Source organism: Drosophila grimshawi, unplaced genomic scaffold, assembly GCF_018153295.1.
Source record: "Drosophila grimshawi isolate 15287-2541.00 unplaced genomic scaffold, ASM1815329v1 contig_848, whole genome shotgun sequence".
Lineage (NCBI taxonomy): Eukaryota > Metazoa > Arthropoda > Insecta > Diptera > Drosophilidae > Drosophila > Drosophila grimshawi.
The window spans coordinates 19,154,073-19,166,892 of record NW_025063692.1 but is presented as its reverse complement, the minus strand read 5'-3'; positions in this window follow the sequence as shown (position 1 = coordinate 19,166,892).

The window sequence follows — 12,820 nt, the reverse complement described above, 5'->3', positions numbered from 1 at the left end:
GCCCACCAAAGGAAACATAAAATAAAAACAATAATGATCAAAGCTCGGAGAAAAACACCAATTTAAAATAAATAAATAAAAACTAGCTTCAGTCGCCCAAGTCACATCCAGCAATGGGCCCCAGCACTAACCTTGGATCAGCACTAAAAGCCAATCAGAACAGAAAAAAAGGCACTTACAAAGCGAAAACGCATCAAGCAAATAATTAAAAAAAAAAAAAAAAATCTAAATAAAAAATGCAGACAAATATAATTGTTTAGTTTTTTTTTTTTTTTTTTTTGTGGTGTAAATTATTAATATATATGGACATATATGTGTATGCATAAAATTAATGAGTATATGAAACTATTTATTAAATAAATAACATAGAATTTACATAAGTGTGTACGTTGAGCGATGATGATTATTTGTAAAAGCAAATCAAACAAACAAAAACAAAAAAAAAAACAATTTAATAAAGCAAACCAAAAACCAAAAACATCACGGAAGTAAATATATATAAACATATAATCGCATGCGTAACAAAATATATACACAAAAGTCGAAACAGAAAATTGAGCATAATAAAAAAAGGAAAAACGAAATGAATTATTGAATTTTATTTTCATAATCTGATGCCAGTGGCTGAGAATAATTATTGAGAATTGGCTATTAAATCCGTCGAATGAGCATTTCTCTCATACAAGAGTGATAACAGTTCTACAGCTGAATGACTACGGCTGCCACAAACATAGTGGCAGCACTGGCGACAGCTACTACCAGCTGATGCTGTATCTGAGTTACAATTCCCAAATGGTAAAAGCTCAAATCTATTGACTTGCTAGACCGCAGCTTTGCAGGGCAGGCAGTTGCAGAAATTATTGCGCTGCCGAATACATTGGCTGCTTACTTTGGCTTTAGTTGGATATATTTTTTTTGCCTTTGCATATATTTTTGTTTTGCCTTTGGATATATTTTTTTTGCCTTTGGATATATTTTTTTGCTGCTTTTTTTTGGCTTTGGATATATTTTTTTGTTGTTTTTTTTTTTTTTTCTCGCTGTTATTTGTTTTTTTTTGCTGTATTTTTTTTTTTAAATTATGATGTGATGTTGCTTTTTAAATACCACATCTTCTGAATGGTTGAAAGGCATACCAGGTGTGTATGTGAATAAACTAGTTTTTATTCAAATATCCTTTAGCCTTAATAACTTCCCTTAACCTATTATTCATGGAAGATACCAGTTTCCGAGTAGTTTCTAGACTGATTTTGCTCCATTCATCCAGCAGAGCATTTTTGAGATCCTGTTTGCTGGATATGCTGTGATTCCGGATGTTATTTTCCAGCAGAGCCCACAAATTTTCAATAACGCTTAAATCTGGAGACTGGGCCGGTGGAATTATCATGTGGGGGCAGTTCCAGATAATCCAGGACTGCACTATTCTGGACTTATGCTTCGGGTCGTTGTCCTGGTAGAACCGGAAAGTACGTTGGATTCCCAGCTTCTCGGCACTTTGGAGTAAATTTTCCTTTAATATATTGAGGTACGCATTCTTGTCCATTGTTGGTTCAATAAACATCAAATTCCCGCTGCCGAGATATATGCCCATACCATGACATACCGGGCACATCCTCTTGGGGGTGGCCACAGGTGGTGTGAGATTGCTGCTACGCCTTTTTGGGGCTGGCGCGGGTGCTGTAACCTCCTCCTTCGGCTCTTTGGTCTTTTTCTGGGCTTCATCAGGGGTGAGTCCCTGGAGATACCGAAGGTACCACTTGACCCTCGAACCGCAGAGATTTTTCCGGTTCGGGTCATCCAGCACACCGGGTTGACCACTCGGTGGCAGGAACTCTTCCTTCCTATTAGGGCGCTGTGCGCCCTGCCTCGCAGCGTTCGGTGCTGGGCCGGGTGGTCCGACCATCACTCTCCCTTGCCACAAAGCCGGAGTTTGTTGTGCAAGCGGCACTCTCTACCACACGAAAGGGTCTTTCCCCGTCTAGGGCTCGACCCTCTAAGTGTCTTGCGACATACTCCGCAGGGAGATCCTGCGGTATCTTTATATTTTGTGACTTATTCATGGAATCCCACGAGCTGCGGAGAAGTATTTGTCCGCCCGGGCAGAGATACGCATTACCCGGGTAAGGCTAAATTAGAACAGGCGGTCGCCATTTGCCTGAGCTCACCGTTCGAGACTGGGCTAGTCTTTCCCCGGGCCCCAGCCAAGCTGACTCTCGGCACGGTTCGGATAACGCCTTAGTCCGGCCCGGAGTGAGATGTGGGGGATAGGATGGTGTAGGTAATTGTGAGGGGAGATAGGGGGTTATGTGAGGCTACACTTTAAAGGCGGCAACACAAGCGCCTTGTCAATGCGATTGACATTATCGCATCCGCTGTTTGTCCGGGACTGCTTATTTACGAGGAATCTCGTATTATTCGCAGCTAACCAGCTAACCAGCTAGCCATTCGCTATCCGCAACCCGCGACTCGCCTGGTGGCCTCAGCTCAGCCACATCCGAACCATCCCACAAGTTCATTAGACCAGGAACGAATAGATATACAAATTACTTAACATAACATTCAAATACACAGATAATCGCCTACATACAACATTTACTTAAATATTCTGAATGTGGAATGGATGCGCTGGAGCACTGCGCTCTGGGCGCTAAATCTTGGTTCGGCACAATGTATGATTTGTTTGGCTCTGATCGCATGCGCGAAGTCGATTTTTTTTCGTTTTTTTTTTTACAATTTGTGTTTCAATATAAAGTACGCAATTTAACATTCGAGCGTGACAATAATTTTCTTCTGCTCATGCGTTTGAATTTAAATTTTATGCGACTTCGGTTGCTGAAGGCTTATCCTAGGAGCATGTGATGGCACTTATTCCATACTGGAACGCACTCACCGGCTGAAAAAATACGCCGTCGCTGCGCATGCGCGCTCCCAAAAAGATGGTGGATTTGCCCAGTGATTCCCTCGCAGTAATGACGAGGCCGTATCCAGCAATTTGAAGATACCAGCTTCTGGGTTGTTTCCGGACAGGTTTTATTCCACTCATCCAGCAGAGCATTCTTGAGATCCTGTTTGCTGGATATGCTGTGATTCCGGATGTTATTTTCCAGGCGTATAAACACTTAAATAAGGATATTAATACTTAGTATGATGTCCTTTAGCCTTAATGCCTTCCCTTAACCTATTATTCATCGAAGATACCAGCTTCCGAGTAGTTTCTAGACTGATTTTGCTCCATTCATCCAGCAGAGCATTCTTGAGATCCTGTTTGCTGGATATGCTGTGATTCCGGATGTTATTTTCCAGCAGAGCCCACAAATTTTCAATAACGTTTAACTCTGAAGACTGGGCCGGTGGAATTACCATATGGGGGCAGTTCTGGATTCATGAGTCCATCTGACCCTTGTATTGGTGAGAGTGATGAGATAGGACTCTTTTTGTCCACTGTATTGTGGCGCTTCAAACCTTTCAGCTCAGCTGTAAATTCAGCTTGCTGTATTGCTTGTAGAATTATATTGCGAGCGCAGTCCAGTTCCATCTTACACAGCGTGGTCGTTGCTGATCTATACCGCTTGTAGCAGAATCGCAACATGTAAGCCACAATGTAATGTAACTTGCAAAATGAGTTTCTGTGTCGACAGGTATACAACTATGCCTTCAATTCGGAGTCAATGTGGAGTCGTGTCGTTTTAAAGATAATAAAGAGGCGAGTCGTTCTGATATTACGTTAATCTGTGATCCAGAATCCAGCAAAGCCTTGAAAATAGCTTGTTGTCCATTATTTCCTTTGCTGTTGCAAGTAGATTTATACTTTTGCTACTTGCTGATGCTACAATTTGATTTTGTTGCTCTATTGAAGAATTCTCCAAATGCCGAAGCGTGTTGTGTCTTTTTTGGCACTTGAAGCATTTAAAACGACTTGGGCAAACCTTTCCCATGGGATCTTTTTTGAGGCAGTTGACGCATAGTTTTTGTCGTTGAATCCAATTCAATCTCTCAGCGGCTGTCTTTGTACGGAAATCGTCGCACCGAAATATGATATGATTAGACTTCTTGCAATAGAGACAATTCTTCATTGTAGTTGAGGAGGATGCCTAAGTTGCTCCCATCGAATCTTTTTTGACATTGCTGTGTGTTTTACTTCCGCTAGCTAAAACACGAACTCGTTGTTCAAGAAACTGGAGCATGGTTTCCAGTTTTTGTATTTGCTTCGAGTTGCTTAATGATTGCTCGTATAGCGTTTTATTTGTGCTGTCCAGCTTATTTCGTATGACCGCTATTAAAATTGGGTCCCACGATCCAACCTCTTGGTTAAGATGCAAAGAAGTATTGGGTATTGGATCTCAGGTTTCTGTCGTAATCCCAATGTTATTCAGCGCAGATAACGTTTCATTTATGTTATCATGCATTGTTACTGCGACAGGCTGTGCCTCGACTCACAACGGGAATATTAGTCAAGGTAAACTACTAAAAAAAATTGTTTTTTTTTTTTCTTGGTGGCCAAATTGACCGCATATGTTTTTTTATATAGTGTTTTTATATAGTTTTGTGATCAGGTAACGTTAACTTTTGTTGCCGATCTATGTTACCTAGTTGCCAAGTTAACTAGGAATTTTTTTCTGTGAAAATGGTTGCCAAGTTAACCAAATTCGAATGTGGTCTCGAAGTTGACCAAATATGGATAGATCGCCAAATGAAACTAAACTCCAAAAGTCGGGGGTCACCAAATGTAAAAAGAATGACTTCTTACTGTCAATTCTTAGGGTATGCTGAAAAATGGTGTTGGGTATGCTACCGGTTCGTGTACCAGTAACAAAGTGTCGCCGCAATCGGTACTTGTAACAAATTGGGCTGGACGATGTGAATACGCAAAGAGTTCTTTTTGTACTAGCTTATTTCATGAAGAATGCGTGGTTTATATACAAAATTCTTAGACGATAATATTTTCTTAGGACTAGTTATTCTATTTATATTTGACCCAAACAGTCAATCCTTACCTATGAACTTACAGATATCATGCCTTAATATTTTCTAATTTACGACGCTGCGTATGATAACATCTGCTTACTTCAGGCCGTCCGACAGATGGTGCGACAACCAATGTCTACATGCAACCAATGGGTCGGGTGCATATTTGTTTCATTGATTCTGTGCGCTATCAGCAGCGTAAGATTTTCTGCTTTTGAAGAAATCGTACAGGTGGGGACGCACTTTTCACCGTTTTTAGTATCGGTTTTTTTCAATTAATATCAATAAAACGAGCTTTAAAATGACGATGCCGCCTAGTTATTTTTCAATAAGAATATTGTTGCGCACGTCATCAATTGCAGAAAGGAAATGCATTGGCCGGAACCAACTGTGTGGGCGTCGCTACGCACAGATGCTCTGAGTCAGAGTTGCTAATTAGGTCACAATAGGCTGGGAATGGTGCGGCCAACGCATCATTAATCATTACATGTGTGCTTACAGTCTGATCGTTGTTACAGTCGCGTCTCAAAAAAATGTTACCAGTGCGGATTGTTCTCATTTTTTTAATTTTAATATTAATGTGCTTATAGGTACACCACTACAAGTTGTCCATGTGTTCCTCGCGTGTTTACCCGATTAAAATAATGTCATCCAAATATGTAAACGCATGCGGCATCATGTCGGGTCCAATCACGAACAGATGTTAATGTAGCCTACAAGAAGTGGTGCACGCACTGGTTCCGGCTGTATGATCGGTGGTTGGTCGGGGTTCCTTAAAGTTTCTTGCGCTACGTGCTCACTGTGTATAATACTAATTAAAAGATATCGTGTGCGGTTATAGTTCGAGCAAACTACTGGAAAGGGGAAGAGAGGCGAAGGGAATAGGAACGATGTATTATTGATTAACTCTCTATTTTGTACATATCTTATTCTTAGGTAAACTACAAGACCTATAATCACCACAGTCACAGTCACGTGTCCACTTGCAGTAAAGAAATGCAAGTCCCCCAAGTGAACTTTGTGGTCGTTAAGATATTGTATTTTTTCATGCAGTTTCTGAAGTTCCTTGGTATTGTTGATTGTAAGCGAGCCAATTGGTGTCAACTCGAAGGGCGTTTCTGTCGTTGTTTTCACTAAGTTGACTGTTGCGTTGATAACTGAAGTCTGATTCTCCATATAGCCTTTTAAGTTTTCTTGGTTCGTCTTTAAGGTCTTCATGTTAACCATTGATATAACTTTTGATGAAACATCAAACCATCCGTTAGGGCATACAAAGATAGTCTCACAATATCGCTTCTTTCTTTGATACGAAGGTTCCATTATAAGATTATTATTTTCTTCTATTGCGTCCAATTGTCGTCCGACTCTCGCTGTCATTGATAGGCACTGTTGTTCAAATTCCATAAACTTGGGACATAATCCTTTAGCTTTTTCCAGTATTGCGGGAGCTTGCCGTGAGACCTCCAAATAGGCTTGTAAATTGAAGTAGAATAGGAAGTCCCAGCTTGATGATGTTACTTCCACTTTTCCAGAAATATTGCTGATTCGTTTTCTAGCTCCCTTATATGTATTTTTGAGCTATTTTGATTGGAAATAATGACTCCAGTTGTCACGTGGAACATCATTAGTAGGCTTAAAATGGTTGCTGCAGTCATGTTACTCCGTGTGCTTCTGTGTAGCGTCTTTTGCTCTTCCTCTTGTGTTGGTAACGGACAAATTTTATTGATTGACCGTTTTATCTCGCCGTTACTTGTTTTAATTATGACAGCTCTGGCTTTATTGTATTCTCCTTTGGTGGTTTTTATGATTTTTCCCATTGGCCATATTCCGGGATGTGTATTTTTCTGTTTGATCAGTACCACTTGACCCTCCTTAAGGTTTTCTTTGTCGCTTTGCCATATTTTCTGGTGCGCTTATAAGTGGCCTACCCACTAGGAAATGTCCAGCGGTAAGTACATCCTCCGTCTCGCTCTCATTTCCCATTGAGATTAAAGGCCGTGAGTTCAGCACTGCCTCTATACAACATAGCAGCGTAGAGAACTCCTCATAGGTGCAGCTATTGTTTCCAAGTATACGCTTTAAATGATATTTCATGGATTTCACGCCAGCTTCCCACAATCCACCCATGTGGGGGCTCCCCGGGGTAATAAAATGCCAGGTTATGCCATCTTTTTGCGAAATTGCCGTGCTAATTTTGCTATTCAGCTCCAAATAGCATGCTTCTTACCATAAAATCAACATTTAGGTTCATTGCTGCTCCAACGAAATTTGTTCCATTATCCATAACTCCTGTCTGTATCTAATGCATGTGACACATGCTCGGAAATGTTTTCTTATCAGGTTGCGACAACCAAATATCCAGCATTTCCGTTGTATGAAGTTTTCGATTAACTTGATTCCTCCGTGTAGGGTCATTTTGCGGGCCTTATCGATCAGTAGTATAATCTGACTTCAGCCATAGTTGACTTGAATATTTTCTTATTGAAATATTCGTGGTCGATCCGTCCGATGTTCACTAGCCTCGAGTTATTTGACCGAAACTCGGCTAAAATCTTCTCGAACGAGGTCGGGCTTGCACTTTGGTTGATCATTTTTTGCACTTGCTCCCTGAGTTTGGCTTGAGCCTTCAGTAGTTCGATTTGTTTGTCCGACATCGTAATCACTTTTTTCAGTTGTTTTTTTTTTTATAAATCGCTAAAAATATTTTTAGATTCGACGAACAAATTCGAACTCTGAACGCGGCGCGAAATTCAATTTATACAGATTACGTATAGTGTAAAACTGTATTTCCAGATTCGACGATTAGTTTCGATCTCTGGACACGGTTTTCGAAGGACCAAAATGTATAAATAATATACACTCGCGAGCTTGAGTTGTAAATTCAGACTGCCTTGCTCTGACGAGCAAGACCCTATTTTATTGAAAAATCTTAAAACTAAATACATATGTTTCCTTATCTAACGCAGTCGCTTGTAAGACGACCACAGTGTAATTTCATCCCTCGCTATCTTTTGGGATATTCTAAGAATAGCGTGACCCGGCCTCAGGTACCTAACCTTGAGTGTGCTCCATGAGCCCGCTAGCTGATACCCAGAGCAACACATGTTCATACTTGAACATACATACATATACATACATTTATAATCATAAACATACACATACATGCCTGCTCACAAGTGCATGCTTCTATGGCTCCTCACACTCCCCTCTTTTTTTGGCAGCGGAAAGCTTCCGCTTTCCAACCCAAAACGAGAAAAAAGGCCTGCAAATGCAAGCAGAGACAATAGCTGGGGGCTATGTTTTATATTTATATTTTATTTTTGTTATGATTTATCTTTGTATTATTCTATTTTTGTAATGGTATTTTGACGCTACTTCTTGCGGAAGACGCGCGTGCCTCGCATCGACGTCTTTACCCGGTAGCGGTGCCCATCCTGCCACACGATCCTGGACGCCCGTCGACTTGGTCCTGGCTGGGCATCGGCCAGGTGGCCAAGCCGACGGTGGCACCTCCTGCCATCCAGCCTCTCCTTCCGGAGCCGAGCTTTGTCGCTGGAGCGTCGGTCGGGGTCCCGCCTCGGGGTCCCGCCTCGGGGCACGACGCCTGGCGCAGGAATGGGGGTCTCCACTCCGGCGGCGGGGGTGGTGGTGATCCCACGGCGGGCGGTGCTGGGCTCCGTGGTCGCTGCGAGGGGTTGGGGTCTGCGGGAGGTTGTTCTTCCTCCAGCTGCTAGGTGGGTGGCAATCCCGCCTCCTCCTCCCAGACACACACCAGTGTCACCTGGTGCCTCCAGCGGCCGTCCGCGAAGGCCCTCGCATAGGTGGCGGTCACGGTGGGTGGCGGGATTTGTGGGCGTTCGCCCTGCCCCTGTGCCTCTCCTCCATCCTCGCGCCACTCTTTGTCCTCCTCCTCATCCGAAATGACGATCACGTCCGGCTCCAGTGTCGCGGGCGGAAACGGCATCGTGTCCTTGTCGTCGGGGTTCACTATGGATGCCGTACTGCCAACGAATCCACTCCGGATTGAGCTCGTCCATATCACTTGGGTAACGTCGGCGTCGTGGCAGTACCTCCTCGTCGGCTTCCGGAACCACATCCCCATCCATGCTGGGAGCGTGTGGCGGTGATGCCATTTCTCCCTCGTCGCGTTCACTCCATGAGTCTCCCTCGACGCTGGGGGCGTGGAGCGGCGACGCCAGCAGCTCGATCTCGTCGAGTCGGCGGTTTCGCTGCTCCTGCCCGATGCGACGCAGGAGTCGGCGCCTCTCGACGCGCACCACGCGCACCAAGCGCACTGTTCTTCCATGTGGGCGACGACCAGTAGCCGCGCGCGCACCCGGACCGGCTCTCTCGTCGCACGGAACACCAGCTTCGCTGGGCCGGCCAAAGAGATTTGGGTCCGAGGCTCGGCGGCGGCCTGATGCCGACCCGCTGACGTCCACGCTTGTTATTTGTTGTGCCATCCTAATGCTGCTTGCCGTTTGATTTTTTTTTTCCAAAGAAGCTGAGTGCGTGTGCGTGTGGGTGTGTTTGATCGCGATGTCCGAATTCTCACTCGCAAAGCTCTAGTGCACATTCTCAAAATTATAATGCACACGCCTAAGCACTAGTATAAGAGATGAGCTTACGTCGAACTTCGGGCGCACGCCTGCGCACCGGCAAAAGTGTTGTAATTGCTCTCTTTTGCCCTTCGGGTACGCATCTCCAAGAGCAGACGTTTTATCTCCCTTTTTGTGTTTGTGCTCTCTATTTAATTATGTACATCTCTCTGCAGCTGCACAAGTTGTTGTTGCCCTTTTCGTTTTGCATGCTCACACGTCTGCACTGATATTGGTGAGTAACCAACGGTGCCCTTTGTGTACACGCATCTGTCTAGTGTGGGTGAGTAACCAACGGCGCATGTGCAAAATTGTTGTTGCCCTTTTTGTGGGCAAACGCGCGGCTGATTAGTTTTTGGTGCGTTTAACATCAGGCACCTAAACATAATAATATTTGATGATCCCTTATTATTTCATCCACTGTTCAGTGTGCGTTGCATGACTCCCAAGAAAAAAAAATTACTTGTTCATTTTAACAATATTCTAATACATATATTCATTTATTTCAATTTTAGTTTTCATTTTGTAACAAGTAATATTTTTATGTTGTAAATTATTTGAAAATTATAACTTTACATTAAATAAAAAAATGAAAAAAAATTAAAATGAAATCAAAAAAAAAAATCTCGAAACATACGGAGTATAAGGGCAAAACCAGATTATTAATGTATTTAATTTTGTAACTTGTTTCTTTTATTTCATTTATTATTTCGCTACAGATATATTTAAACTACTTCAATTTTATGATTTTTTTTCTTCATAATATTAATAAGAATATATATTTATTATATTATTTATATTTTATTTATTTATATTTACTTTCCTTATATATTTATATATTTATTTATTTGTTTTTTTTTTTTGTATCCGAATGCTTCATTTCTATTTCGGTGCTTTTTCATTCATATTTTTTTTTTGGCAGCCACTTCGATATTAAAGTTGTAGCATGCTTTCGGGCTGTGATTTAGTTTGGATTAACAACTCAAAAGCCCACTCAAAATTCTGCCGCTCAGAGTAAGGGCGATCAACGTTGAGTGAGTTTTTTTTCTATGTCTTTCTCCTCCCCAACTTGGGTGAGTTTTGCACATCTAATTTTACACTGTTTTTTCGCATTTTAACACACTTTAATATCGAAGTATTGTTGCTGCTTACCAACAATAAAATTTAAGCGAAAGGTAAATTTTGAGATCAGATGCACTTACTTGAGTATCCTCCACATCCAAAAGATCTTCGGCGACGTACCGTGGACCCGCGTTGGCAATGGCGGTTGGCACTGGCTGATCAGCCGATCAGTTCCGTGGCAAAAAAAACATATATGTTTTCCTTCTTTTTTCAGCAGTCCAATGGATCGCGTTTTGTTATCGCATTCATATATATTTAGTGACCATATATTTATTATATTTATTTAATTCAGAGTTTTTCTTCTTTCCTTTTTTTTTCTCGTTCAATGGCAAGTCATGGTAAATGGTTTCACTGGCGGTTATTGCCGATTAACAATTTGGGAATATGTTTTTCCCCACGAAATAGTTTTTTTGTTTCTTTTTTTTTTTATTTGTTTGACGCACGTACCCACCGGGAACTTTTTTTTTTTGGCCGGTGGCAATTATATTATTAATTCAGGCGAGAAAAACAAAATTCCAGGTTAGGGACGATTTCCATCGCGTCCACGTGTAACTCTTCTATAACCACGAAACCAAGAGAAAAAAACCTGCCCTTCAAACTTAAGCCCCGCTATCAGAAAAATTTTTAACCAACTAACCAAAAAGCGCCTGACATTCTACTTTACCTCATAGAGGGCGTCGGCAAAAGCTCGGCTTAAAAAAAAACCAAAGCATACTCATAGGCGTAACATTTTAATACCTTGGGCAAGCGCACTACATCTCCTCTTGATGGCTTATCTCGTATTTTGGAATGCTTACTTGCAACCTTGGGCACTCCAAAACTGTGCCCATGCCAGACAAAAAGTCCCATCCGAGGACTAACTCGTTGATGACTCCTGAAAGTATCAGTAGGGCAATATCCATGTTCCTCAGCCCTAGTCTGAAGTTCACCTCGACTTGTTCTCGGACTCCGCTGTTTCGGCCATCTGCCATCCGGACTGAACGTTCGGTTGCGCTTCGTCGGCCTACGTTGATCAGCCTATAAGCTAGCTTCTCGCTAACCAAGCTACTCGTGGCCCCTGTGTCAAACGTAGCCTTATACCGACAGTTGCCGATCTCTACGACCTCTGTCAGCTGCGCTCCCTCGTCCTGAAGGCTTCCGATTAGCGTCTTGGGGCTGTTCTATTCGGCTCCCGCTCGCCCCTCGGTGGCGGACGCCGGTGTCCGTTTCCCGACGGACAACATACTGACGTACGAGCTCCGATACATCCACATAGCCAGCAATATTCCAGCATAGGATTCGTACACTCAATTGCGAAGTGTCCCTCCTGGCCGCAAAATCTGCATGCCCTCGCTAGAGGGAGGCTGTTGGGGGAGGCTGTTGTTGTATATTTTATTTAGTTCTCTTTCCGCCGAATACTGCAGTGGCCGCATGAGCGTCTGCATTTCGCATTTCCACCATATACACTTCAAGCGGTTCGTGCATCGCCTGCCGTCTTCGTGTAACTTCGTCCTTCAAGTTTTCGAAGTAGTCTCTTGGAAGGAAATACTCCCGAAAACTTTGGATGAATACTACCCATCTTGTCCAGTGCTGGTTGTTGGCTATGTACCACTTAAGAGCCATTCCCTGAATTAATTTGGGCATGGCCCTGGGAATTAAATTCAGGTTCAATCCATAAGTATCTGCTGACCATTCGACTTGTTCCAGAAATTCCAAAGGCTTGGTGGTGCCGTCGAAACGAATATTCCGTTCGCGGACTTGTTTCGCCACTTTGGGGTATTCCTGGGACGTAGTCGGTGCCGATTGTTCGTTTATGGACACTCTTCTTTGTGGCTGTAGTGTGGACGCTACCCCCCAAAGAGTATGATTGGCGTCTCGAGCCCGCGCTGCTGCGCTTGTTGCCGGGATGCTCAGCTGGGCGAAATTTATAGACTTTATTTAATATATTTAGACTAGAAGCCGGGCTTAGTCTTTTCAACCACACTTTGTTTATTAGAGGTTTGAAGCCAATTGCTAAACCTTTTCACAACGAGATTAACTAATGATCGATTAGCTACAGTTGCAAAGGACGAATAATAAATAAATATATATATATATATATATTTATTTATTTATATATATTAATATATATATATGATGTATGAAAGCCACAATTAATA